The 26,260-nt window shown below is 37.7% G+C and overlaps 1 long non-coding RNA gene across 1 annotated transcript; it reads left to right on the top strand.

Annotated features, from left to right (window-relative positions):
* Positions 1-568: 568 nt before the first annotated feature.
* Positions 569-26,260, top strand: LOC143693322 (uncharacterized). Its single transcript, XR_013180865.1, has 3 exons — positions 569-730; positions 17,891-17,992; positions 19,818-26,260. It is a non-coding gene; the product is annotated as an uncharacterized LOC143693322 (long non-coding RNA).

Genomic DNA, 26,260 nt, shown 5'->3' on the forward strand with positions numbered 1-26,260 from the left:
TTTTTTCACAGTATACACTATACTGCATCCTGTAGTCACGTTATCTCTCTCAGCTAGAGAATGAGCAGGAGCTCACACACCCTGCACACTCCTCTTAGGAGTTGTAATGCACATCTTTAGGAACTCTGTGTGACAACATGATGAGAGTGGTGTCTTTGATGTTATCACAAGCCTGACCATGGTCACAAGAGAACGTATCCTTCACCATTGCCTGTAAAACTGCAGTATCTTATCCATAGTGAATACTCCCAGTGCTTGCAGGTAGGTTGGAAGTATTAAAAGATCCTTCTTACCCTTATTTGTTTCATGACTCCTTCCCTTCTGTAGTATTACACGCAAATTATCCATGGAGACACAACCTGTAAGGGCGGTTTTTCTAATGAACTCTTACTGAGACTTCCTCTGCACTCTCGTCAAAGAAAAAAAATTACGAATGTAGAAATTCCTTGCACATAGAGTTACCTGCTCTGTCTTTATTTTTGTTCCTCCAAGCTTTAAACAGCCTCAGTTTGTGATTCTGAGCTCTCTAATTACAGATACATCTCATTAGTTGACTGGCAACATTTTCTTCAGCTAAATCCAAAAAACATTGACCAGAAAAGCCTCACTCCTCTAGCAGACTGAATACTGCTCACTTATTTGCAGGCTTTCACTTGGGGCTCCTGAGGGTGTGAGCGTTGTGCCCGGTTGAGCTATTAAATGACCAGCATTTCCCAAAAGAACGTGAAAGGTATTTATGATATTTGCCTTACACACTTGCACGTGTACAACTGCATGTTTTTGTTAACTAGAGCCATGAGCTTCTCCTTTGTTGCTATCCTTCTGTAATATTTACTGCACTGTTGGCACTCCATGCTGAGCTCTTTGATATAAAGCATCTTTCTACTTTTAGTTTTACTGATGCGTATTTATTTATTTTAGATATAGTTTGTGCTAGAGCACATACACACATATGAAATAAATATGTGCACTTTAAAGGAGCTTAAAGAATCAAATCCAAATGTCAAGAATTAATCTGCATGTTGTGAAAAGAGGCAGTAATTCAGACTGAAAAGATGACCATAGAAATCTTTGTAAAATGCTTTTTTCTTTCTTATGAAGATATGAAAAAGAAGATATATATTTATGGGAATGTTTCTCAGTAAGGGTAATAATATAACAAGGAAGAAAAGAGGAGGATCAGTGATTCATTAGAAACTATTTTTCATTCTTCTGAAGTATGAAAAGAGAAAATGAAAGAAAACACAGTAAAATCTCATTTACTCCAGAGAAGCACAGACTTGTCAAGAATATTATCATCAGGATTTGAATTTTCTTCCACAGTTAACAGGATTTCTTTTTGGCTAAAAAGGAATTTCAAAGCATCATTAAAATAAAACACCATCTTATTTAAAAAAGAAAAAAAATAACCTTAATTATTCTAAAATTATTTTGACAATTAGAAAACACTTCTGGAGGGCAAGGTCAGCAGCTTCCTTGTTTATTTTGTCTGGTCTAAAGGAAGAAAAGAGTAAAATAAGTGCACATCATTATGCTTTAGTAACAATGAATTGTTATTATTTAATTTTCTTGTACTTTAAGAATTCTCACTGTAGGAATATCTTTAACTAGGAGTAAACACTCTGGAAGGTTATGAGACAGATACGTGTTTTGCATACTTTAAGCAGATTGCAAAGATTTGAAAAGTTTTGTTTAGTGTTAATTTTTGATGTTGGACTTAATTCTGAAATAAGATCATGCTTTCTCAGATCTGAGAAACTACCTAAAAATGTTGAGAAGGACAGAAGAAAAAGTTGATTTTATGAGTAATCTTCCAAAATATAAAATATGAGGGCTTTTCTAATGGAATCTTTTCTACTGGAAACTATCATGGTACAGATAGCTGAGTAGAACAGATATTACCTCAACAATACAAATTTCCAATGTCTGGTTTCTCTCAGGATTAAGGAACTTATGCAAACTGATGGACTGCAGGAAAAAATATGGTTGAGTAAAATACCATGTATAATTCCACGTATAATGTAATTTTAGGGTTTAGTTCTTTATAAGCAATTCTTAGTCAGCACATAATGGAGGATTATTTTGACCTGCAGTCAACCTTGGAAATTTTTATTTAAAATGTCAAATTGGGATATTTGACCACTTAAAAATTCTTCGTCTATAAGACTTCTGAATCAGAAAGTTATTCCAAACCACTTTTTTCCAAAACACAGCTTAATTTTAAACAAATTGACATTTTCTAATGAAAAAACTATTATCGTTAAAGAGGGGTTTTGAATGCAGAATTCCTTAAATCAAGAAATATAAGTTACTTCAGACACTCCTTTATGGTTTCCACCTTGTTTCTTGAAGAGATCTTGATGGGATATCCACTTCCAGTGTTTACAAGCCTGCACTACGACTCATTTATCTTTCACTCCTATTTAAGGGTTGTGCTGTGACCTGCAAGCAGGACTCTTCATGGACATCAACAGAGGATCCATTCTGGCACTTGTATTGACAACTGAAAGCAAGCAGTCTCTCATTTGAGCTTGGGCTCAGCACCTGGTTAGATGTTAGGGCAGCATTGCAGAATGACCGCTTTCCTCAAAAGGACAAATATTTTAAGGATGCTGAACACTGCTGTAGATGTTAGGTCACTGGAGTAAGCATTCTAGGGCCTTCAACAGCAATGTCTGAGCAGGTAGCAGTCCCAGCATCTTTAGTCTTTCCTCCCTGCAGTGTTATTGTTGTGGATATTGTATCTGTTAAACCTTTGGAGTATAGTTAAATCAAGAGTAAGACATATCCAAATGGGGAAAAAAAAAAGAGGGTTTATATGCCGTTAAATGTTGGGGTTGAATTTTCTTAATCCCTCTGAGAAGTACCTTTCTGTGGGTAACAGCTCTGTCTAGAAAATGTGTGAAGTACTGCATGATCAAGATAATCTGGGCAATGTTAGAAACATATATGAATGTGTATATAAAATTAGGTGTTTTAAATGGACATTTTATATTTTAAAGATACGATCACTGGTTAATGTCCTACCAAATTAAATTGTACCATTATTAAGGCAGAATACACTTATCCTGCCCACCAAAACACTCAGCTACTGGGACTTTATTTACTGCTTTTGCAGTGTATTCAATCAGTTCTCATATCCCCCCTCCCCTCTGCCTCACCTGTCACTTCCACCTAGCAGACACAAAGCTCTGCACACACACACAGAAAAATTCAGCATTTTCTGCAATCAACCAAATAGCCTGAAGTGAAAGACAAACACAATGCCTGAAGCAATATTGCTTGATTAACAATGAATAGTTCTTTAAAGTGATCACATGAACTTTAATCTGAAAGATTGCTTTGAATTGTTAAGGGTGGAATCTGTTGCTATGAGAGTTGTCAAACAACTGCGGTGAATTTAATGTGTAATAGATGATAACCTTTGTCGGTTTTAATATTGAATTCCGTGTTACTGATCCTAGTAAATAATCCTTACCTTCCCCTAGTGAATACCTGCTACATCCCAAAGCTCTACACAGTACGCAAAGACATTTTAGTAGAGCGTTTTTCATGTAAAGCGCACATACTGTATAGATCTGACCTCATCACTGGTTGCCTCAGGCTATCTCCTGTATACCGTCTGTTTTCTTGATTTTCTCCTGAGGTTGTCATTATCTAAGGTTTGTAAATATTTCAGAAATTTGAGACTTGTGCAGCAATTGAAAATGCCGTATTGCTGTTATACTGAACTTTCAGTAGCATCCAGACATTCATTTTTCTATATTTTATCTATTTTAGTTCTGGATAATATAAATTCTGTGATGCATGATTTGGCTGTAATTGAATTTGCAATCTATTTACAGTCATTTTAACCAAAAGACTCCAGATAAGCATAATTTTGATCTTAGTTAACAAAGAAACAATATATGTTGTTACTGTATATTGTGCTATTTTCTGTTTGTCAAAGTGCTATATAGATTTTATGGATATTTTATGCAAGTTTATGCATGAAACTCAGCTGTTTGGAGAAACTGCTGACCCCTCCATTGAAGGGAAAAAAACCACAGAACAAAAACTGAAAACCCTTTTGTCCTTTAAAAACCCGTAGGAATGTAGTATGTATCATAAAGGACACGTGTACTTAAAACAGATTAAAAGAATTACAGAACTGGTTCCTTCCCAGAATCTTAGTATATATGAATTTCTTTGTATTAAAGCAGCCATCATTACTGAATATTTTTGCTTTCATGTAATTATGTACATATACTTAGCAAAGTATCTTGTATAAAGCAGAAAGCTACAGAAGCCCTTTAAAATCTGCTTTGAAAATCATGTGTGGCATGAATTTTGGCAGCATTATCATCTTATTCATTTTTGGAAGTATACTCCAATTTTTATATCAGCTCCTGTATCGTAGCAATAATTTACTCTGATATTAACATTAGTATCCAATTTTCATATCAGATTCTTCATTCCAGTATAATTTACTTCAATATTACATTGCTAGCCATACCTGCCTACATTGTTCTACTTTTGTAGGTGCCTTCAATACTCTTCTTTTTAACATTCATTGTGCTAAGACTGTGATGATACATCACCAAATGGGATAGAGGGGAGACAGTGTATAGTGTAAAAATGATTTATTGTGATTATAGGAAGGCTTAAGAGTGTTGATGGATTTTTAAGATCGTGCTAAATTTTTTTATAATTATTTAATTATCTCATTTATATCACAACCAGAAAGTTCATTTGCTTTGCACCAATATGAGCTTTACAGGTAAGAGGGAATTCCTTGAAATTTTGCTTAGCCTGTTCTTATATTGAGTCATGTGGATTTCTATACCTTATATGAAACATTCGAAGTGGAGGCAATAATTTGTAAATGACATGAGAAAAAGAAATCACAGTATATTTTCTTTTCAAAATATTTAGTGTCTACAATTCATCTGTGAACCAAGTAAATCACGGCTTCTTCAAGTGCAAGGATCGAAACCAATTACCATTAGTGACCATCGGGTGCAGCCGATCCTTTCTGTCCTGTTGCCTGAATCTCAATGATCTCCCAAGTGTGCCCATGCAATTTAACAGGAAGATCAATACACCACGGCAGTTAGCAGCAGCTCTCTTGAAGTGCTTCACAAAACATGCTACATTTCTCTACCGAATAAATGTCAAAACATTCCAACAGCTACAATTCTTGGGAGAAATTGTTCTTGTGAAACATTATTGACATACTTTAACCCACATTTCCCGCTGCTCTCCAGCTTCCTACAGGCCAGTCAATTCTGATTTGGCAAGGGCCACATCGACACATGTCCCCTGCTGACTTTGTCTGTAGGCATGAAAGATATCACGATGCAGTGCAGAAGTCCTGGGTGTCAGGGGTCAGTGGTCCAGCTCTGACCCAAGGTCAAGGTGACAACAACCTCTCTCCTGGGACTTGTCTTCATCTCTAATATGGCCTTGGAAGCAATCAATATCATTACAGAGCTTACTTTTCTAACAGAGAGTGCCACCTGATCTAAGCATTTCAAGACGATGACTTGCAAGCCTTGCTGCTGGAAAATGTCTTCATTTTCCCACTATATTGCAAAACATCTATATTACTTCTGCCATTGTTTTTTTTCCATTTGTTTAATGTGATAAATTAAATTTATTCTTTTACTTTTTAATGGATTCCTGCAGCCTGGACTTTCTTGATCTTTTCTTGTATATTTTGAAGTTATTATACATGGCTCAGTACTTTCTCCCAGCATCCAATCTCTAAAAAATTTTTTTCTTTTCTTTGTTATTCTTGCTCCCTCTTATTTTTGTTCCTTTTGTCTATTAGTTACCATTTTCTTCATTTCTTTCTTGCTTTCAGGAAAGGAAAACTCAGTGCTGTATCAGTATTCTGGATTTGATTTGACACACACACACACAAAATCAATCTTCTAAAATATATGAATAAAGTGAAACATCCTTACTGTTTTTGTGAGGCCATAGGGGGGTAGTGCATTGTAAGAAGTAATTATGCACGTGAGCAAGCTGATAACCACTGAGACAGACACTTTTATCACCTGTTTGAAAGAGCTACTTTAATTTCCAATACAACAAAATGTTGATTTCCTCAGAAATCTCAATCATGATGCCTCAGCACAAAATTCTGTATAGCTGAGGTTTTTACCTCTCTTAATGTTTTGGGGTTGGTTTTTTTTTTTCCCTGGGAATTAAAAAAGCCTCCAACAAACACAGACCCCAAACTAAGGCAAAATATGGCAAATTTAAGTATTTTTAAAGAAATGCTTCTATTAATTGAGCTATGTGAACAGAATTTTCGGTGACTTACAACCAAACTATTAGAAGAGGAATAGAACCTACCTATATTTTGTAACTAATACTATTTGGCTTTCTCATCACACAAAAAAATTGGGCTTCAGATTCCCCCCAATAATGGACAGCTGATAGTGAAGCCTGAAAGCAAATATTTAATTTGAGAAGATCAAGGTATACTTACATCCTGCTGCTATAGAGACCTCTTGTGTCCTATACAGACTGGTAGATAAAACTGAAACAAAACAAAGTAAAACAAAGTCCAAAGCCATAAATATTGCTTTAGATATGAGGCACAGCAGTCTAGTATATCTGTAATGTATCTAGCATACTTTGAGGTCTTTCAAAACAATAGCATCTTCAAAGAGAGAGAGAGATATTTTCTTTTTTTACTCAAAAGGTTATTCATAAACTTCACTCTCAGTTTTATGTATACTAAATGAACCCTGAGATCCAATTTGGAGAGTAATTCCCTTTTAGAGAATGCAGATTCTACATTAGCTGTTCTAGCTGCAGAAAGGAGTTAAGGCAGAAGCTGGAAGGATGGGCTTCCCCCTCTTCCCTCCTCTGTCTCCTTCTGTTTATCCTTTTGTACCCAATTCTCTCCTTGGATTTATGAGGCTGATGAGGCAGTTTCATTCAAGATGCAGTTGAATGACAACACTCCCAGCTTACAGCCCTGTGAAGAAGAGGGGAATCAGGCTCTTTCTCTACCCACAGCAGTTTACAAAGATGTTACAATCTCCAGGTCCCCCTGATGCTCCTAGAGGGCTTTCAAGAGAAACAAAAGGGCTGGCAGGATCTTAGGTGACTGTGCGTGAGAGCTGGCACAAGACACCCCTGAAGCTGAGTATATACCTGTAAAGAAAACAAGATAATCTTTTAGAGAAAAACCTCTAGAGTAAAAAGAAAATCTCTCTCTCTCTTTGAAGATTCTATTGTTTTGAAACACCTCAAAGTGTGCTAGGTACAATATTAGACTGCTGTGACCCACTTCTGAAACAATATTTATGGCTTTGGACTTTGTTTTACTTTTTGTTTCAGTTTTATCTAGCAGTCTGTGTAGGACACTAGAGGTATCCATAGCAGCATGATGTAAGGATACCTTGACCTTCTTGAATTAAATATTTGCTTTCAGATTTTCTAGATTTTTTGCACTTTCATTCCTGCACAAATGCCATTACAGAAACTTCCAGCGTATGATAGGTAAGGTATGTTACTGAATTATTTTTCTTCTCTGAAGTTAGGGCAGCTGTTCTCTTTATTCTTCAAATCTATTTTTCTATCTATTGACCAAGGAAACTACACAGATCTGTCAGGACAGAAACTGACAACCCAGAAAAAAAAATTTAAAAAAACAAACACCAAAACCAATTTTGTGAAAGAGAATCACAAGTTTTCTTTGTTTCTTCCTAATTTCAGATGAAAAAGAATTTATCTTTCTATTGAAATAAATTGCAGGATATTTCTTTTTGGAAACAACAAAATATCTTTAATAGGGAATTGTTGGTGGGTTCAAGTGCAATTGTAGGACATATATAAGGAGACTCCAGTGTGCAGTAAAATCAGCCAGAAGAAGATTCATGTTATTAAAGAAATCTGGATGGTCAAGTAGTAATGGATGGTCTGTAATGTTAGTTCTATGTTATGAGAATAAACTTTTAGAGAGGTAGAGAAATGTAACAGTGGAAAGTCTGAAAAAACCAAAACTTTAATCAAGATCTCTTTCTTTTTTCAAAGGGACATTTGTGGCTGACATAGAAGTAAGGTATTTTACACTGCATCTTCGAATATAATGTGTTGAGGGGATCTTTGCATTCTCTCCACATGTTGCCACATAACCAAAAAAGCAAAATATATGCAGATATGAGAGCTCAGTATTTTTTTAAATATATTTGTATTTAAATCTCAGCGATTAAACAAAATGCAGTTAAACAAAATGCAGCAAGCACTCTCAGTGCAAACATCCTCTCCTTCTCCTCTGCCTTGAAGAACTGCAGAAAATAGGGAATTTGTCTGTGGTAAGGAACAGACATCTTTTTCAGCATTATTTGAAAGAAAGTTGTCATCTGTTTTAACATTCTTGTCATATATTTCACTCTCAAGTCTGCTCGGGAATATGTCTTCTTATTAGGACCATCATCATTTGTATTTTAAGACTAAAGTAGTTTAGTTTTAGAATCTAAGAAGTTACTGAGACATCCAGAGCTAAGCTCCATTAAACTCTTTGACCTAAACCCTATGAAGAGCCATTAGTTCAGCAGGAAGAACATTATTGTGCCAGCACACAGTGTGAGTACAAATCCTCTTCCGCCTCTGTCTGCCAGCTTCCCTCCCCCTAAAGTATTATGTTTTATATGAAAAAGCAGAGAACTATGTGAGGCCCTAATGGATTATCAAATGAAATATGATCACCAATGGATATGTATTATAGTTAATGTTTCATTAGCTGTAGTAGGAGCAGAGAAAAAGGTTGGCTTTACTCTATGTTTTTCTGACTTCAGCTCAGTTCTGCAGAAATTCATTGTTAAATTATTTACCTCCCTAATTTTCAGTGTCAAATTGTTTTTGTCTTTCCATGTTCTCTTGTCTTTTATAGCATTACAGCATCCATCATTATAGAAACAGAATTTTTTGTGGGAACTGTTGGATGGAAGATGGAATTATTTAAATGGTTCATGAGAAGGCAATTGCAGTTCTTCTGATAGTGGGTGACATAGAACAGAATGACTCCATATCAGGAATATTGCTTAGGAAAGGAAATGGTGTTTACCTGTGATTTTACTCTGATGTCAATCAAGGGCTTTGATACTCTTTGTGGGGATCAAGTGCGAAAGTTTAGTTTAGGTGCCCTATTACTTTTAATAAATCCTTATTGTAGAATGGAGGGCTTTGGTTTATTTCACAGCTGAATTAAGCACCACAGTGTTTTGTTTGGCTGTTTACCCAAAGACCTATCTTTCATATCTACCTTTTCTAATCCACATTATTTCTCCTGAAAGCACTAGCCATATTTCTCCATATTTTGGAGAAAAAAATGCAGACTTCACCATTCAGACAGAACCTATATCCATTCCAAGGGAATGGGTATGACACTTCTTAGTCTGGTGACTCTCTGCAGGAAAGATCAACAGCTGCAACCTGATGATCCCCAAGGCTGATGTGTTTTTCATTCACTGTTTACAGCCTGAAAACTGGACAATTCAGTACTAATGACACCAAGAGGTGTTTGCACTTATGTGATCTGCTGCTCAAGCAGAATATTCTTCAGGAAATCATCAAACTTCATAGAATCACAGATTCATACAATGGTTTGGGTTGGAAGGAACCATAAAGATTGCCTAGTTCCAACCCCCCTGCCATGGGCAGGGACACCTTCTGCTAGACCAGGCTGCTCAGAGCTCCATCCAACCTGGCCTTGAGCACTGCCAGGGATGGGGGGCACACAGTGTCTCTGGGCACCCTGTGCCAGTGCCTCAACACCTGCACAGTAAAGAATTTCTTCCTTTTACCTAAACCTGCTCTCTTTTAGTTTACAGCTATTGCTTTTTGTCCTATCACTATGTGACCTCCAAAAAGCACCTCCCCATGTCTCTTCTAGTCCCCTTTGGATACTGGAATGTGCTGTAAGCTCTCCCTGAAGTCTGCTCTTTTCCAAGCTGAATAGGACAAGTTCTCCAGCGCTCTAAACATCTTCATGGCCCTCCTTTGGTCTCACTCCAGCACCTGCTTCTTATGTTGGGTGCCTCAGAGATGGACTCCAGGTGGAATATCTTATATTATTTCTCTACCCTGTATTACAATGGCATTATACAATTATTTCAATGGTGATGCTGCAGCTTTATTACTTGTGTAAAACAGATTTCAGTTACAAGAATTTTCTTCTGTCACTCTCAAGTAAGGCTGAGGCCTGATTTTAGTGTAATCTTCTCTAACACTACTACCAGCAGGTGTTTCTTATTCTGTAAAGTGAAGAAGCCACAGAGAAGCCCAAGAAAAGTAATTTGCACTCTGCCCTGGAGCCCTCTGGCTCTAATCAAGTCTAGAGCACTGGGAACTTTGTTCATTTGTGCTTGGCAATTTCTTATAAACTTATTTTTGAAGTCAGCAGTTGTGCTTCTCTATAAAATGCAGAATTTCAGAATTTGAGACTTATCACCTGCAAGCTCAATAACAGTCTGGCCTTTGAAATATCACCTTGTTCTGGATACTAAAATTTAATACTTTACTTCAATCACAAGGGACATTGGCCTATGATGTTGTCAAGACCCATGATATAACAGATGCAGAAAGGCTGACAACAGAACAGCTTATAAAATGTTGCTTATAAAATCAAGCAAAGCACTTTTTTGTTTGGAAAGAACTAAGACAGCAGGTTTTTCTCCTCTTCTCTTTTAACAGTTTTCAAAGAATACTCAAATACTGTTTGAGAAATTGCGTAACTCTGTAAACACATAGCTTTCTTCACTGTGAAAAACCCTCTAGAAATGCTTTCCATGTCATTTTTCCTCAAATAAATCTTAATTTCAAGTGTTTGATGATTTTTAGAGCATCCAACAGCTCAGCACTGAGCAGTAGGTAGAATAACAGGTGAGTAAAATGATGTTTAACAAATGATTATTTGAAGCAATTGTCCAGTGAAATGCTCTTTTCAGTATCTCCTTTTATACAGTAATGGTCTTGGTTACCAAAGACTGAATGCATTTCAGCATTTTTATGAGCACTTTTCTTAACCCATTCAGTTAGCAATGTTCCACTCCAGTGCTGGTGACAATACAGTTGCTTCAGCAAACAATGAGGTCAGAGACACTTGCTACTGACCTCAGCAAAATAATCAGATAATCAATTGAAAGGAGAAAAAACCAGTTCTATGCTCATCACCATAGTATTTAGCTGTCATATATAAAATGAAAGTCATACCAATTAGCTTTGTCTGCTATCTTTCTCCCCTCATCCTAAAGACTGAATTTCCCTGAAGTTCCCTTCAGGTACACTTTTTCTTGTGGGTTGAATCTTTCATGTTAGTCTGAGGCAGTCACTCCATATTGTCCTGAGCATGAGGCAAACTTTATTTAACAATTGTATTTACCAAACAGAGTTATCCAAGAATAATCCACAGTCTGTGCATAGTTTTGGGTTCTTAGCCACATACTCACAGGGAAAGGATGCCAGTCCCTTAGTCAAGCTGCAAGCTGCACTGAGAATGGAGAAAGGAGACATAACTTTTTGAGATCCTAGATTTGAAAGTAGGAACCTTTTTGCAGCTCCAAATATGGAGTTCATTGCTTTCTGCTGCAACTCTTAATTACAGAATTAATAAATTATAGACTAATTTAGGTTTGAAAACACCTTCAAGCTCATGGAGTCCAACCACTAATGAAGAAACACAGCTCAAAAAATGTCATGGGGAATAGGCAGAACTAAAACCTGCCTGAGAGAGTCTGTCCTTTCCCAGTAAATTTTTTTCTGACCTTATTGATGAAGTAACCAGTAGACTAACCAACTTATTCTGCTCAGCACACACACAGCTTCTAGATTTTAGTGAGCCCCCATTTGTGCTGGATTATAAAGTCAGATAAGAGGACTAAAAAGAAGGTCAAGCAACTTGCCTGCAGTCACACAGCAAGTGAGTGGCTTAACTTCTATCTGATGACAATTAAATGGGCACTGAAAATACAAGAAATTGGGATTGACTAAAAAAATAACATAAATGCTTGAAAGTACAAAAAGGACTGCTAAGGAACCTAAACAGTTTTTGTTTTGCCCCTGAGATGCTAACCATTTCCAGTTTCAATTCTTTGTTCTTTTATACCCAAATCACAGATGGTATTATTTTCAGATCAGGGTCTTTTTCACAGGCCTTTCAGAGGTCTTCAGTCCCTGGCTATTGAAACCTGAAGAAACAGGTATGCACATACAAACCACAGGTGGAATGCTAAAAATGTGCATGGGATATTGTATTTTTGATCACTTTAATGCTTATATATGTATATTGATGTATGTGATGCTTCTTCAACATGCTCACCTTTGCTGTTTTCTAGTAAGAGCTATAATTTGATGATGTGGTTTTAGAGGTTAGGAAGTTTGTGTATCTAAGTACTCTAACTCTGTGTTTAATGACACTTGTATAAATGGTAGCACCTGGAGTCTCTGTCTCAGTTTCAGCAAGGTACTTAAGCACATGCCTGGCTTAAAGCAAGCAAGCAGTCCCATTGAAGTTAATTAGACTTCCCTTGTACTTAAAGTTAGGCATGTGCTTAAGTACCTTGCTGCATTAAGACCTTAATGAAGATTGGGGTATAACTGCCTTTGTTGCAGTGTGTGTAATGTGAGTCATTTAGTGCATTCAGTGTGGAGCTGGGAGTACAGTAAAGCAAAGCTGAGTGAGTACAAACACAGGAAGGTTAGGATATAGTTTTGTAGCTGTTGTGGTCGCTGCTCAGACTCAGCTGCTTATTTTAGGTAGTGATATCTCCCAAGGGCTTGTTTTCTATTTTTTCCTCTGCATCTGGTAGGACTCACAAGAAGTGTCTTTGTTGTGTTTTAGGGGTTTTAGGTACCAATATTGATAGAGAGATATTGATTTCGAGAAGTTCTCCTGGCTGGTTTAAGGGATGCACGGGTGTTAACATCTTTTCCCTGGGGGACTTGATCTGAGGGCTTCTGAAGTCAATGGGAAGGCTCTCATCAGTGTTAATGGGCTTCAGATAAGGTCTTTAGGAGGTGAGAGAATGTTTTTGAGATCTGTGTTGTGTATCTCAGCCAGAAGTCAGCATTGCACTGGCTCTCAGCACTAGGGCAGCAAACTGGATGAAGATGGGGGAGGAGAAGAGGATGAAGATTCACCCTGGACTGAACAGTGGCTTGAATTGCCACCACTCATGCTGTAGCACCTATCAACAAATTAATATGAGGACAATACTCACTGAAGAACTGACTCAGTCCCATGCTAATTTACAAGGACTGTGTGGATTACAGCACAAGGTGATATAGCATCAGGCCTAAGCTGGAAACTTTGCTCTTTGTCATTTCCTGTAAAACATGCAGAGATACTCACTGGTTTTTTGTTAAACAAATTTTACAGGATACAAGGATAGAAAGAGTAAAAGCAAAACTTAATGCAGTAGTAGGTTGTTTTTTTTTATCATTCATGTTCCTGTTACTGAGATGCACCATAAATGGCAGTTTCCAAGAGGTTTACAAAGAAGAATCCTGGTGCCAATCCTTTAGTTGCTATTGGTGAGAGAAATAAATCCCATGCTTTCTATAGCCATACTCTTTAACTACTGCTTATTATTGGTGTGGTGCAAGGTGGTAGAATTTATTTCCAAATGAACATTGCAAACACACCCTGATACCAGTAAAAAACTAACCAGTAAGAAAATTACATCTGTACAGCCAATTCTCATTGGCTTCATATGAGCGTGGCTTTTGGACACATCGCTTCTAAACTAATTTAAAAAAGTCTGGAAGGGAAAAAATGCCAATATTTGCTTGAGATATTTTAAAAATTCTGTAGTTTTGAGGAGGATGAGGCTTAAGGATGGCAGGAGAGAACATTATGTACAGGTCATGAATGCTGTGATTTGAACAAAGGAAGAGAGGCAGTTTGAAAGCATTAAACATATATAGAGCAGCATACATTAGACCCCATCAGACAGAACCTTTAAGATCCTGAATTTATCAAATGACAACATTCATTTTGTACTATGTAGAAGACAACAAGAAAGTCAGCAACTTCATGTGCTGACATTGCAGTAAAACATGATTTTAATTAGCTCACACAGAGGACACATTGAGGAAAAAGTGACATTTCATTGAGGAATATACTATTAAACACAACCCTCCTTGACCTGCCATTTATCAGGGTGCAACACAAAAGTCACATGACTCATCCTGTCTTTCTCGTTGTCCTTTGAACCCTGGAAATTCATGGTTCATTTGCAGTGGCATGGGATCCTCCTGGTTTCTTGACACACAGAAGTATCTGCTGCTTTTCCTTACAGTGATGGAGAGCAAGAGGCACAACTCTTTATAGCAGAGGCCAGTTTGAACACCAGAATAGCTGCACAACAGGCAGTTTAATTCTTGAAGTTCTCAACTGAGAGGAGTTGACAAAAAAAATGGAATGAAAAAAGAATCTTCAGAGAAGCACCAGATTGTCCTCAAATTAGAAAAATTAACTACAAACAGAAGCAAAAAAAAATGAAAATAAACATAGAGCAACTAATTTAGGATTAGTGTCATGCCAAAAATGTGTTAGACTTTGGTTACATGGAAGTCTAAAGTATATCAGTTGCTCTTATTATAAACGCTAATGAAAAAGGTGTGCTGTATTGATACCCCTATTTAGACCTCAGAGATGAAAAATGTAAATAGAATTTTACCTTTTGTTCTATGTACTGAACAGTTGCTAGACTCAACAGTGTAGAAAAATAAAAAAATCAGGAGTCAAACATATCCATGATGATGTTCAGCTTTCTGTATTTCATCAGTCTCATTAATAACCCTGGAGGGAAATTTCAGTGGTTAAAGTTCAGGAATGGAACTCAGGGGCTTGTCCAGTCTCTAATTCTGCCAGATTCTCCTTCTGAAACCGAGCAAGTTAGTGACCTATTAGTTCTGTATCTATAAAATGGAGATAATAATTTTGTATCTCAAAGAGGGGTTGAGAGGGTAGGTCTACTAATACCTCTAAGATGCTTAGATATGAGGGTGATGAGTGCCATAGAAAATCCTATAAATAAATAAAATAAACTGTGAGAGCCTGAGGCACTGGAAGCTGCTGCCAAGGCTGTGCATTTCCACACTCCCCTTACTGCGGGAGATGTGGCTCAGAGCCAATATGCAGTCTGAGAGCAGCTCCTGCATTAGTGGAGTGTGTGCGTTTGTTTATTTGGTTTTCACAAAGGCTACCCACTACATAACCAAGGTAACCACAGTCTGTTTAAAATGAGATGGTGCTGTGATGTGCTGAGTCTGATATGCCTAGCTTTGGTTGCTGTCTGTGTTTTTTTCTTTCTTTTTTTGAGTGACAAATACATTTCCTAAAACCCTTCAGGAATCTTTTATCAGTGTGGGCTGGTTCAGTTGCTGTTATTTTCTTTGGGATTTCTGTTTGTTTATTTGCCTGTTGGGCTGTGCTGGCAGGTCTGAGGGGCTAGCCCTGCCACCCTGCAGGGCTTCCACAGCACAGGGCCTGAGGACAGGGCCAGCAGCGCGAAACATTTTGCCAGTTTCTTTGGCAGGTTTTTGGGACTAAGGTCCTGGCACCAGTGTGGCAGTGCAAACACAGAGAGGGGAGCTCCCACAAAGGAGATGACATTTTCTACAGCAGCTACTAAGGGACCTAAAGAACCTCCGCTGTTGTTGGGCAGCTTTACCCCCTGAATGCTCCTTGCTAACTGGTGAATGGCCACCATATCACAGCTATTATGAGCAGCCAAGAGACTGCATACATGTGTGGTCTTTGATTTTCTTGGTTTCAGGATTCCCAGCTTGCAACCTCCAATGGACTGTGCAGAGGTGACAGGCTGCAGTAAGGAGAGCACTGTGTTGTTCACACATACCCAGAGAGGAGCAATCTTTCAGGACCAGTTAAAGCAGCTCCTGGCACCAGCTGGCAAGTGAAAGCCCTTGTGAGGAGGGGCAGGGGAGCAGCAATGCAGTCAGGGCATTATCACAGAGTCTCAGTGGAGACATCAGAGAAAGGTCTGCAATATCCAATCCTGTATGCTTGAAGAGGAAATGCTGTTAGGAGTCGAGGACCTGCCCCAACAGAGTGTGATGAGTGCTTGTGATATCTGTGAGTTTGCACATAAACTACTGTACAACCAATATCAGTTATGAAACAGGAAAAGAAGAAACAGCTCTGCTAAGATAGGGCTTTCCTGTAGTCTAATCAGCAGGACCTGTGCTTTGTCCCAGGGGATGAGACCATCACAGGAGCTCTGCAGAATCACACTTTAGACTAAGCCAAGACTAGGAGGAATTGATAAACTAAAGAGGAGAAGAAAAATATTCTCCCTCTCCCCCCTCCGAAACAAAAGGTTTTCTCCAAAAATGCCTTAAAAGGCAAATATTGTTCCCTTGCAGTACTGCTGAGAGGCTGAAGGTTGAAATCAAGTTCTTTGCCCTGAGGTAGTAAAGGGGATGAGATCCAGCAGGAGTGAAAATAAGCATAGTCTAGGTTCCCCAGTAATAATCCAAACTGTGACCCCCATGCTAGAGCAGAAAGAGGCTGTCCACAGCAGCAGCTGGGGCTTGATGAGCTCTTTGAGCTCCCCTTAGCAGCAGATCCTGCTGCTCTGTGGCTCCTTCCACTTTGCCCACCTTGCAACCCAAGAACTGGGAAAACACAGCAGGTCTGACCCCTTGCATTCTATCTCTAAAACCCCAGAAGAGAAATAGCTGCCTGTGGGAGTCTCCAGCTTCAGGCTTTTCCTCTCTTTTTCCTTGAAAGACAGGATAGGACAAGAAGGAGAAAGCTAAAGTACGAGAAGGCAGAAATCAGCCAAGAGAGAAGGGAAAGAGATGCACTGTGTCTGAGGAGACACAGAAAGACTGGATGTCTTTGAGTGGGGGCAAATAACTGTACAAAGAAGAAAAGCAAGAGAGCAAGATTAGAATCAGGATCATGGGAAAGAGAATGGAGACCCTCTTGTTTATAAAAAAAGGAATAAGGTGAATGACATGTTGTGGACATTTGAAGTAAATGCAGTGAAATAAGACATTGGAGCAGACTGTTCTATGTTCAAGTCTTCTTGTTAACCTTGTCCTTCCATGAGTCCCTATATCCACCAACCTGTCTCTCCGTGAACTAAAACAGCTTGCCTGTAAAAAATTCTGATCCCAGAAAAACCCTTCTTGTTGGATTTTGCATCCAGACCTTCTTTTCAAGTTGAGCAAGAATATGAGTATCAGGCTTTTCCTTTCTTCTCAGAAAAACATACCGTAACTCCCTCATTTATCATCTTTACAGGAACTAAATGCATCCACTCTATTTGAAGGTCTTCATAGGCTTCTGATCATCCTTGTCAAAAAGAGACATGTCAGTTCTGAAGCGTGATATTCAGATACTTTTACTAATGCCTTCACAACACAAAATAAACAGAAAGAATTATTTTGTTTTAAATATTATGTATATTTTTCTCTTGCATTTCCACCTCAGAATATTTTTTTTTCCTTCAGAAATTTGATGCTTGTCGCACATCAAGCCTGCAGTAGGGATATCCCATATAGCTAGTAGTTTCTAAGAAAAAATTCTGTCCATCAGCTACACTCTATCCCATATTTATTGAACATTTATCTTTTAAGTAGTGCCTTGCACTTGTCCTTTACGAATTTCATAGTCCCTCCCTGTATTCTTTTCCAGACCATTTTGCAAATCTGTCAAGGTCATTTTGAATTCTCAGCCTTTCTTGCTGTGTGCTGTGGTTCTATGTTCCTAGCTTCCTGCCATTTGCATGGCCAGTAAGGCTATTTCCCCATTTCATCACTCTTCATGCCTGTTGTTATCCATGTACCTGTATGAAAAAAATAAATGGGAAGAGTGTAACTTTTGTGTATCTGATGTTGGTTTATGTGTTAGAAATAGAATGAGATGACAGATGCCATCTAAATGACAATGCTGCTCTGCACCAATTTTTTCACTCACTGAAATGGATAATACTTGAGGAAACCAGCTCACTGATTATTGGTAAGTGTTGGTAATCTTAAAACCTACCACCCTACTTCAAGTTACCTTGGTAAAATGAAACTAGGGTAAAGAGTAATACATACATATTTACATGCATTCTTATATATAACTATACCAAAGTGTGCATGCATGTGTATGTATATACATATCTATTTGTTGCTTCAACTGTTCCTAATACAAATAAATAATAAATAAGGGAGCCAAATAAACTAATAAAATAAAATGAACTCTTTGGAGGGACTCCTATATTTCAATGGAAAATTCCCATAATTTCTGACACATCCATAGGACATCATCTTTCAAAATCACACGGTGTGTTTTTGTTCTGCACAGAGCTGAGACCTGAAAATGAATATACTGAGGCCTATTTCCGTTGCTTTTGAGCACAGGCTTTTTCATTTACTTCTCAGTATAACAGTTGGACTGCACAGAAGCACTGGAGCTTAACAAAAAAGACTCTCATCTCAGACAAAAACTGTAATTATCACAGGGGAACAAATTAAACAGAAAACCCCGCTGGAATGAGATTTCCACATATTTAGAGTGTGTTAATACCAATAATATGGTACATACTAACAATAGAATCTTTCTGTAGCTTTTGTAGTATCAGATATGAATAAAAATATGTATGATTACACTGCCTCAAAAGAAACAAGATGCTCAAAATCTTGTGTGGATTATTTTTTTAAATGTTTAGGAGGTGGGGAAGTTAATTTGAGAAAATTTGCTGTACTTTATTTATAAATGCTTCCATTTTAATCAGTACTGATCACAATGGTATTGATCTAGGCAATAAAAGGGAATTAATTTCAAATACATTTGCTAAAGTACAGCATGCACTGTACAAATATACACTTTTTTACATTTAATTTACCTTTATTTTTTATATTTTTGTTATTTACAATTATTTTTCCCCACTTCTGTCATCTGCCTATCACATATATTAGGTGCCCATTAAAATGGGAATCTGTGAAAGAAGCAGACTCAGTATATCCATTTTTCAGTTTAGTCTATTTTCCTAAGGGAGAAAAAAAATCCAACACCACTACGATTGCAGATAAACATATATGTTTGTGCATATATATATGTGTGTGTGTGTGTGTGTGTGTGTAAAAGATCAAGGTGCTAATGATGGAAACTACAGAAGGGAGTGGTCAGCAGATTTATTCATGCCATAGGTCTTATAGACAATAATCATTGTTTCGTAATATTATCAGTCTATGTACTGATATGTACATAAACTGTGATAAGATTTAGTTTTGCTTCAAAGTCCAATGATCCTTCCCCTAACAATGAATTTCATGTGCATCTCTCTTGAATTTGAAACTATATCATGTGTTAAGCCTGCCTACAAGTGTGCACACATATTTGTGTATATAAATCTCTTTTGTGTACACATAGATGAATGTTACAGTGTCTTCATCTGTTTTCAGACTGCAGTCAGTCCCTGAAAGATTGACTTTCAATCATAGTGTTAGATAATATCATTCAATTTTAAAGTAGTCGTGATAATTTTTTTCCTTTTCTATCTTTTCCTTTATTTTAAAATTATCCTACAAGAACTAGACTGAATCTTGCATTTTCATTGAAATAAATAAATTGTAAAGCTCTATAAACAGCAAATATTTTTACGGTGTGGTGAAAACATCCTGTTTCAATTTGCACAGAAAATATTTATGTTATTTTCTTTTTTAAGGATTTATCTCTGTGACATTATTGACACATTTGGATCAATACTTTTAAAGGTTTCTCTTTTTTTTTTTTAATATCAAATGCTGGAATGATTTGTATGTTTACCTTGATAATATACACTTGTCTCTTTAAGGTGACAGCAGATGGTCCAATAAGAAGTGGCAGAACTAAGTGCTGAAAATATAGGAGCCCATCTCAAGCTCCCTTAACCATAAAATCTATGAATTTATGCTCAACTGAGCGGTAAGACACAGTCATGAAATGTCCAAGGGTGAATCAGGGTGGTTGGAAGTGTACCTATTTCCCCTGCACAATGAGAAACCATTCAATGCACTGTCTAAATGCACAGACAATATTTAGTAGCTTTATTTATCAATTAACTGCTTCCATCACGCTCAGCCTGTGTACATCATAGTGTGCTGCTGAGAATTGCTGTACTGCTGTGCCTTCCAGGTTTCTGTGGGCTGTTTTGTTAATGCATGTTTTGTAGCTCTCCAAGGTTAGTTTAGTACTGGCATTCCAGCGTGAACAGTTTGATAGTCTGGGGATTAAATCTTCAGAGGATGTAAGTCAGTGTATATCCACATGGCATCACAGTTTGCATCACAACACCATCAGGTTCACTACTTAACACATAATTTCAGGTTATGTGTGATTTCCCAGACAGGACTTTATCCTTCTTTTTGTCTGTATATGTCTGTCATTCTCTACACCTCCCATCGTAGGTTATATTCTCTGCTCCACCTCTTCTGCAACACCCAGCCAAACAGAGTACCAATGCTCTGCTGTGTTAATCAGATGAAGAAACTACACCAGAAAAAATATTCTAAAGCATGGATTTTCTTCTGAACCATGCTATGTCAGCTCCATGTCCTCATCCTCAAATGACTTCTGGTATTGAACAAGCCAATTGCAGATCTGCTCCTCTACAGAGAAACATCAAAACCATTTACCTGATTGGCCATTAGCCTCTGCTGTATCTGTTTTCACTATCCTTAAGCTTACTGGAATGCAAAACCATTGCCAGCATCATCCAGATCTTTGGACACACAAATGAATAAATTGTGTATTTTGAAAAAAATCGGTGTATTTTCTAAGGAAGCTCAAGCTAAGTGAATGTACCATTCACTGTGTGAATAAAGCAGGCAGGCAGACACAGCAGATCAGCATCCAGAGAAAGGGAAAGATGCCATCAGAGAAAAGGGACTACTTATCATCCTTTTCTGTCAAGACATTATGGGCCTGGCTGTGATGTAGCATGGCCATTTTCTGCATAAAGTTAATTTAAGCAGCCCAGGACAGATTATTCCCCTGCAAGAAATAATTCCTGCTTATTCTCCAAGCTGCCAGTGTAACAGAGGAAAAGAGCAGAAGCAAAGGGAGGAGGTGGGGGCTGTTGTACCTAATGCACTGTGTCAGTCCTCAGTCCAGGAATCTGAAGTAGCTGCATAGTTGAGATTGTTACAGTTATTTTACACGTGGATGGTTTGGGAAACAAAAAAGTTCGAAGGCTTGAACAAACCAAAAAGCAATCACAGACAGGGAACACTGGATCTCCATTCTCTGCTTTCTGAAGGTAGGAGTTGGAGACAGGGAGAGAGAATATGCATAATGTATTTTATATGCAAAACACAGTACTGTATAAAAACAAAGATCACTCACAGTTTTGCCATACATATATATAGCATAACATTAAAGAAATTGCTCATCAAAAAAGCGCAGTGATTACACAATAAAACATTTTGAGCAACAGAGATATAGCCTGGGCCATTCTCCAATGAAGAATTTTAAATTAACTAATGCAATTATTTTGACAACTGTAATTTCAGTAAAATTAAAATTGTTGATGTTGTATTTCATCATTAACACATGGTTACAAGAGCCATATATGTCTTCCTTTATATTTGTCAATAGATTGTTCCAGAATGATACAAAAATATCCTTACTTCCCGTAGTTGCAATTTACTCTGTATTTTGCTCATTTGCCAGCGTGTAAAAGAACTAGTTTTGAGTCTGCCTTTGTGATTTAGAGTCAAATGTAGTATTGTACAGGGTCAAAGTGTTGTAAGTTTGGTAGTTGTGGTAGACAAAAATACATCAGAAAAAACCTGTGTATCTGCTTGAGCTACTCAAAAAGAGTATTGTCTATTATAGCATCCAGCCTCTAAGTGGCCAGCCCTGGGTGTGTGTCACATTGCTGGGCTGCCACATCAGTTGTGTCCAGTCCTTGCACACCCCAGTACCAAAAGAGAGGCTCCATCCCTCCCAGTGCCCCATTGCCCCAAGAAGTCATTCTGACAGAACGAGTGCTGCAGAAGCAGGTTGTGCAGCTGCTTTTTACCTCTTTGCACATCCATTCCCTTACCCTTTTCCAGGTCTGTGACTATTTCTAGTGCAAGTCCTAAATGAAGGTTTTTTCAAATGTTCTAAAATTGGTGTAAAGCCATATTCTGCTAGATAAGGAGGAAATAAAGTTTTAGCTGGCAATCTTTCACTTTTAATGAACTTTTAAATGAGCCAAATATTCTCAGCCAAGTGACCACCAGCCTGTGGAGGGAGTAAAGTAAGCTAGTTCCATTCCCCTTCAAGGTCCACCTTGCAAGTTTCAGAATTGCAGCTCCAAATTTCAAAGAAGGAGCAACTCAGGATAGAAATCTTGGGAAAAAACAGCCAGAGGCTAGAGGAAGAGCCTGTGCATAAACAAGGGGGATGAGGGACAATCCTTCCCATATGTCAGCAAAGAAGTTTCCTTTCAGAATACCACAGGTACCAACAGATAATCCATCCTACACATCCTTTTCTTGTGTGGCTTGGGGCAGAGACTGGGAATGTCTGTAGGATGTCTCTTCTGGTGGGTCACAATTTAAAAATACCACTTCAAGAAAAACATCTGTGATCCCAACAGAAGCAATCTTCCTACTCAAGTGTCCTTATGACATTACAGTGCATATATTTAAATCACTGAAGGTGTGATTCTATCCTCCCAGTTTAAGTAAATATCTATTCTCCCGGAGTCAAGCTCATTATTAATTGCATCTTCATTCTATGCAACAACAGACAGCAGAAACTGCTAGGATAATCTGCTGCTGTCTGGTATGTAACAACACTGTTTTTTCAGACCTGATTAATAAATGGAAGCCGAGTGATTAAATTAACTTCAATACTTTCACAGAGCACCTGAAAATAGTTTTGAAAGTTGCAATAGGTATTTTTAAAATAATATATCTCTTTATTGTGAAGAATATAAGAGAAATCATGTAACTATTAGAGACCAAAATTCCTGCTTTAACAATCTGGAAGGCAATCTGTGCAACTTCTTTTCATGAAATGAAGTGATGGTCCTTGGAGGAACAACAGGAGGATGCAAGAGATCTACTCACTTAAATTCTTATATTAAATAAGCTTAAGAATAGAAGTTTGCAAAACTACATATCTTTTATAGTCCAATTATAAATTAAAAGCTGATGTGGAACAAGCAAAATGAAAACCCAATTTTAGTCTTTGCTTTGTTCTCTTCTTTCAACATTTTTAGAGGCACTTAAAGCTTAGGATACCAGTGATAATAAAAGCTTTCGAGGAGCTTCAGACTCCTAACAAAACCATAGCTTTTACTATGTAAGAGATACGGAGGAAAAATTCTTGTGAACTGAGTTGAACTGAGTTTCTCTTTCCAGTTCCCATTTACTAACAAATAAATTGTACAATGTAATACATTTGCAATTCCACCTTGCCATGTAAACTTTTGTTCTTTGCAGTTGCAGGGTTTGGGGTCCATTGATCCCTGCAAGTTGTTTTCATCTCTTGCTGATATCTTTTCCCCTCCATGTTTTAGTTGCTTGCAAGGATTAGCCCCTTTTGCTGCCCAGTCATTACCACAAGTATTAAGTTGGTGCTTCAGTATTTTCCTAGGTGTCATTTTTGCTTGAGAGCACTGACTTCCTGACCCTCAGCACCTGCACACTTGGGTAGTCCTAAGCTCTCTGATTACCAGCCATGGCCACTGCCAGTGGTGGGGGTGTCCCTCAAGAATTCTACTTTGGGAAAATGAAACCATGTAATTCTGGACATACTCACAGCATCTTTGGAGAAAACTGCTGGTTTCCTCTGTGATATGCATCAGAAAGAGAAAATCCCATCTGATTTTACATTGTGAATTTCCTAAGTGTTTCTTCACTGACCCTTTCTTCCCACCAGGTTCCCTTCCAGCTCTGAAGGATAAGAACAGCACCCACTTCTTCCACAACCTAACACAATGCAGGCTGAGCTCCTTGGCAATGCAAACCAGCTCCTAGCATCTTTTTAAGTGTGGAGATCCAAGCCTTCTTTGCGAGTTCAACCTTGTAAACAATGAATGGGATAATGTTGATGATTACTTCTGATTGCTGGTCTCTCCTTTTTGTCAAACATAACTGATTTGAGCTGAATACTGCCATCCTTTCTGCCTCTGTTTTTTTGTTTGGTTTTTTCTTTTTTTTTAATTTTTTTTTATTTTTAACCACACTGGCTGAACCTTGCCTTTTTAAAGATAGGCATGTAAGATAGGCCATAATATTCTTTTCTGAACAGTGTTTCACTTTCAATAGTGACCACCTTTAGCAATTTACAGCCCTATACTGCTGTGTAAAAGGACGCAACAGTGTCCTTCATGTTGTCAGCAGGTTCCTAATGTAAAGATATTCTTTCTCTCTGGTTTCACATAAACTCTGGTAATACAGATTTAGTCCTCCCTTCATCATCTGAGACCTCTTGACTCCAGTACTGAAGCATGCCCCAGGTCTCACTCACAGCCTGCTGCAGTGACACACACATATGCAGAGACCAGAGCAACTTTCTTCTGGAGGCAGAGGTCAGCCCAGACAGCATTTGGCTTATGAACAGCTGTGCTTTGTGAAGAAGCTGACAATGTAAAGCTTCTTTCTGTTCAGGATGGTGATGGAGTGAAACACAAGCTGAGGCTCCATTGAAGTCACAAGTTCAGCTTGCCTGTTAATATAGAAGAATTTTTGTATATGCTTAAGTGCTTCCCTCAGCTGAGCCAAAGAACATCATTCTCCTTTATTTTCCTCTAATAAATAAGTTTATTTCTACTGTTCATCTGTCTGTCTCTCTATTTTATCTTCTTTATTGTTTGTATTCATCTCAAGTACTGTTCACGCTGGCTTTTATTATTAATTTTTCTATCACTTTATCACATGTTAGAGGGGTATATGAGTGGATGATGAACTAATCTGGTATTGGCTTTAAGGGTAGGTCATAAAATAATGTAATGCCTTGTAGAGACTCAGGACATGTCTTCAATTGAAGATAAAGTGTTTTTTACCTCTATCATGCCAACAAAATTAATGTAGCTTCTACTTGCCCCTCTCCACCTTGGCATCCCTTATTAAACTTAGGGCAATTATGATCTGAACATTTGTAGGATGAAAAACGTCAGGGATCACCTGAGGTTAATGTCAATTAATAGGTTGTGTCAGTTATGGAGTAACTGGCAATTTGGATGAGAAAATGAAAGAAACAAAGAAGCAGAAAAAGGTAGAAGGAGATAATATTGTATGGCTTAGAAACCAAATATAAAAGTTCAGTAAATACTGACACTGATAAAGAATCACTGGAAGTTAAATTCCATAGCATCTGTCAGTCCATGCTGTTATGTCACACTGATAACTGCAGCACGTGAATGACGGAGTCTCTGTAGCCTATATTTTGTCAAGGAGTTTCACTGGGCACGTGGGAGCTGTCAAGGCCTGGAGAGGTGATCTGTCAGAAGGATGTCTGCAGCATTAAGTGTTTGATGCCATTTTAATAAGACCTGGAGCAACTGTTTTGCAATTCCTGTATGTACCTGTGAATGGCTGTGTAATGTTTTAAAACATTTCTTCCATTTTATCTTCAGGTACGGCATGCCAGATCCTGTACAGGCATAATTTGTTATGGTTCTTTTGATTTCACCAAGATTGTGCCATCTGAAGCTGAGACCCAAGAGATTTTATATCCTCTGAGTACCATATATCCTGGAGAAAACTGATTTATGTAGAAAATGGTTTTCACCTAGCATAACATTCTGTGAAGGAAAAATGAGAGACAAGAAAACAAACTGTCTGCTTTCCTAAGTTGGAGCTTTTTCCATTCCAGTTAAGGAAGTAAATAATAAGACATTATCTATTATTGTATTTCTCTATTATTGAGTCAGCTTTAAATAAAAGTCTTGATTAATGCACATAGATGTATTTATGCATTTTTATACATATGAGATATAAAAAAATGCATGTTGAATTTGATTTTTCAATTAGACACACATTAGAATGTAACAAAAAGTAAGTGTGACACTGTCAAATTTATATAAATTTGCCATGATTTCATATCTCATGGGAGATCACGAGCTGTTTCCAAATCTTACTAAGTAATAGAAACAAAATATGATTTCATGAACAAGGTGTTATCACCAGTTTCACAGTAACTGCACCCACAAATCAGGCACACAACTGAGCATAAAATATGTGTTAGTAATAAATTTGGGTTTCAAACAATTATGTCTTGCACCTAGCTATCTTGTAATTTCCGTATTATTTTTATCTG

Source organism: Agelaius phoeniceus, chromosome 2 (assembly GCF_051311805.1).
Source record: "Agelaius phoeniceus isolate bAgePho1 chromosome 2, bAgePho1.hap1, whole genome shotgun sequence".
Classification (NCBI taxonomy): Eukaryota; Metazoa; Chordata; class Aves; order Passeriformes; family Icteridae; genus Agelaius; species Agelaius phoeniceus.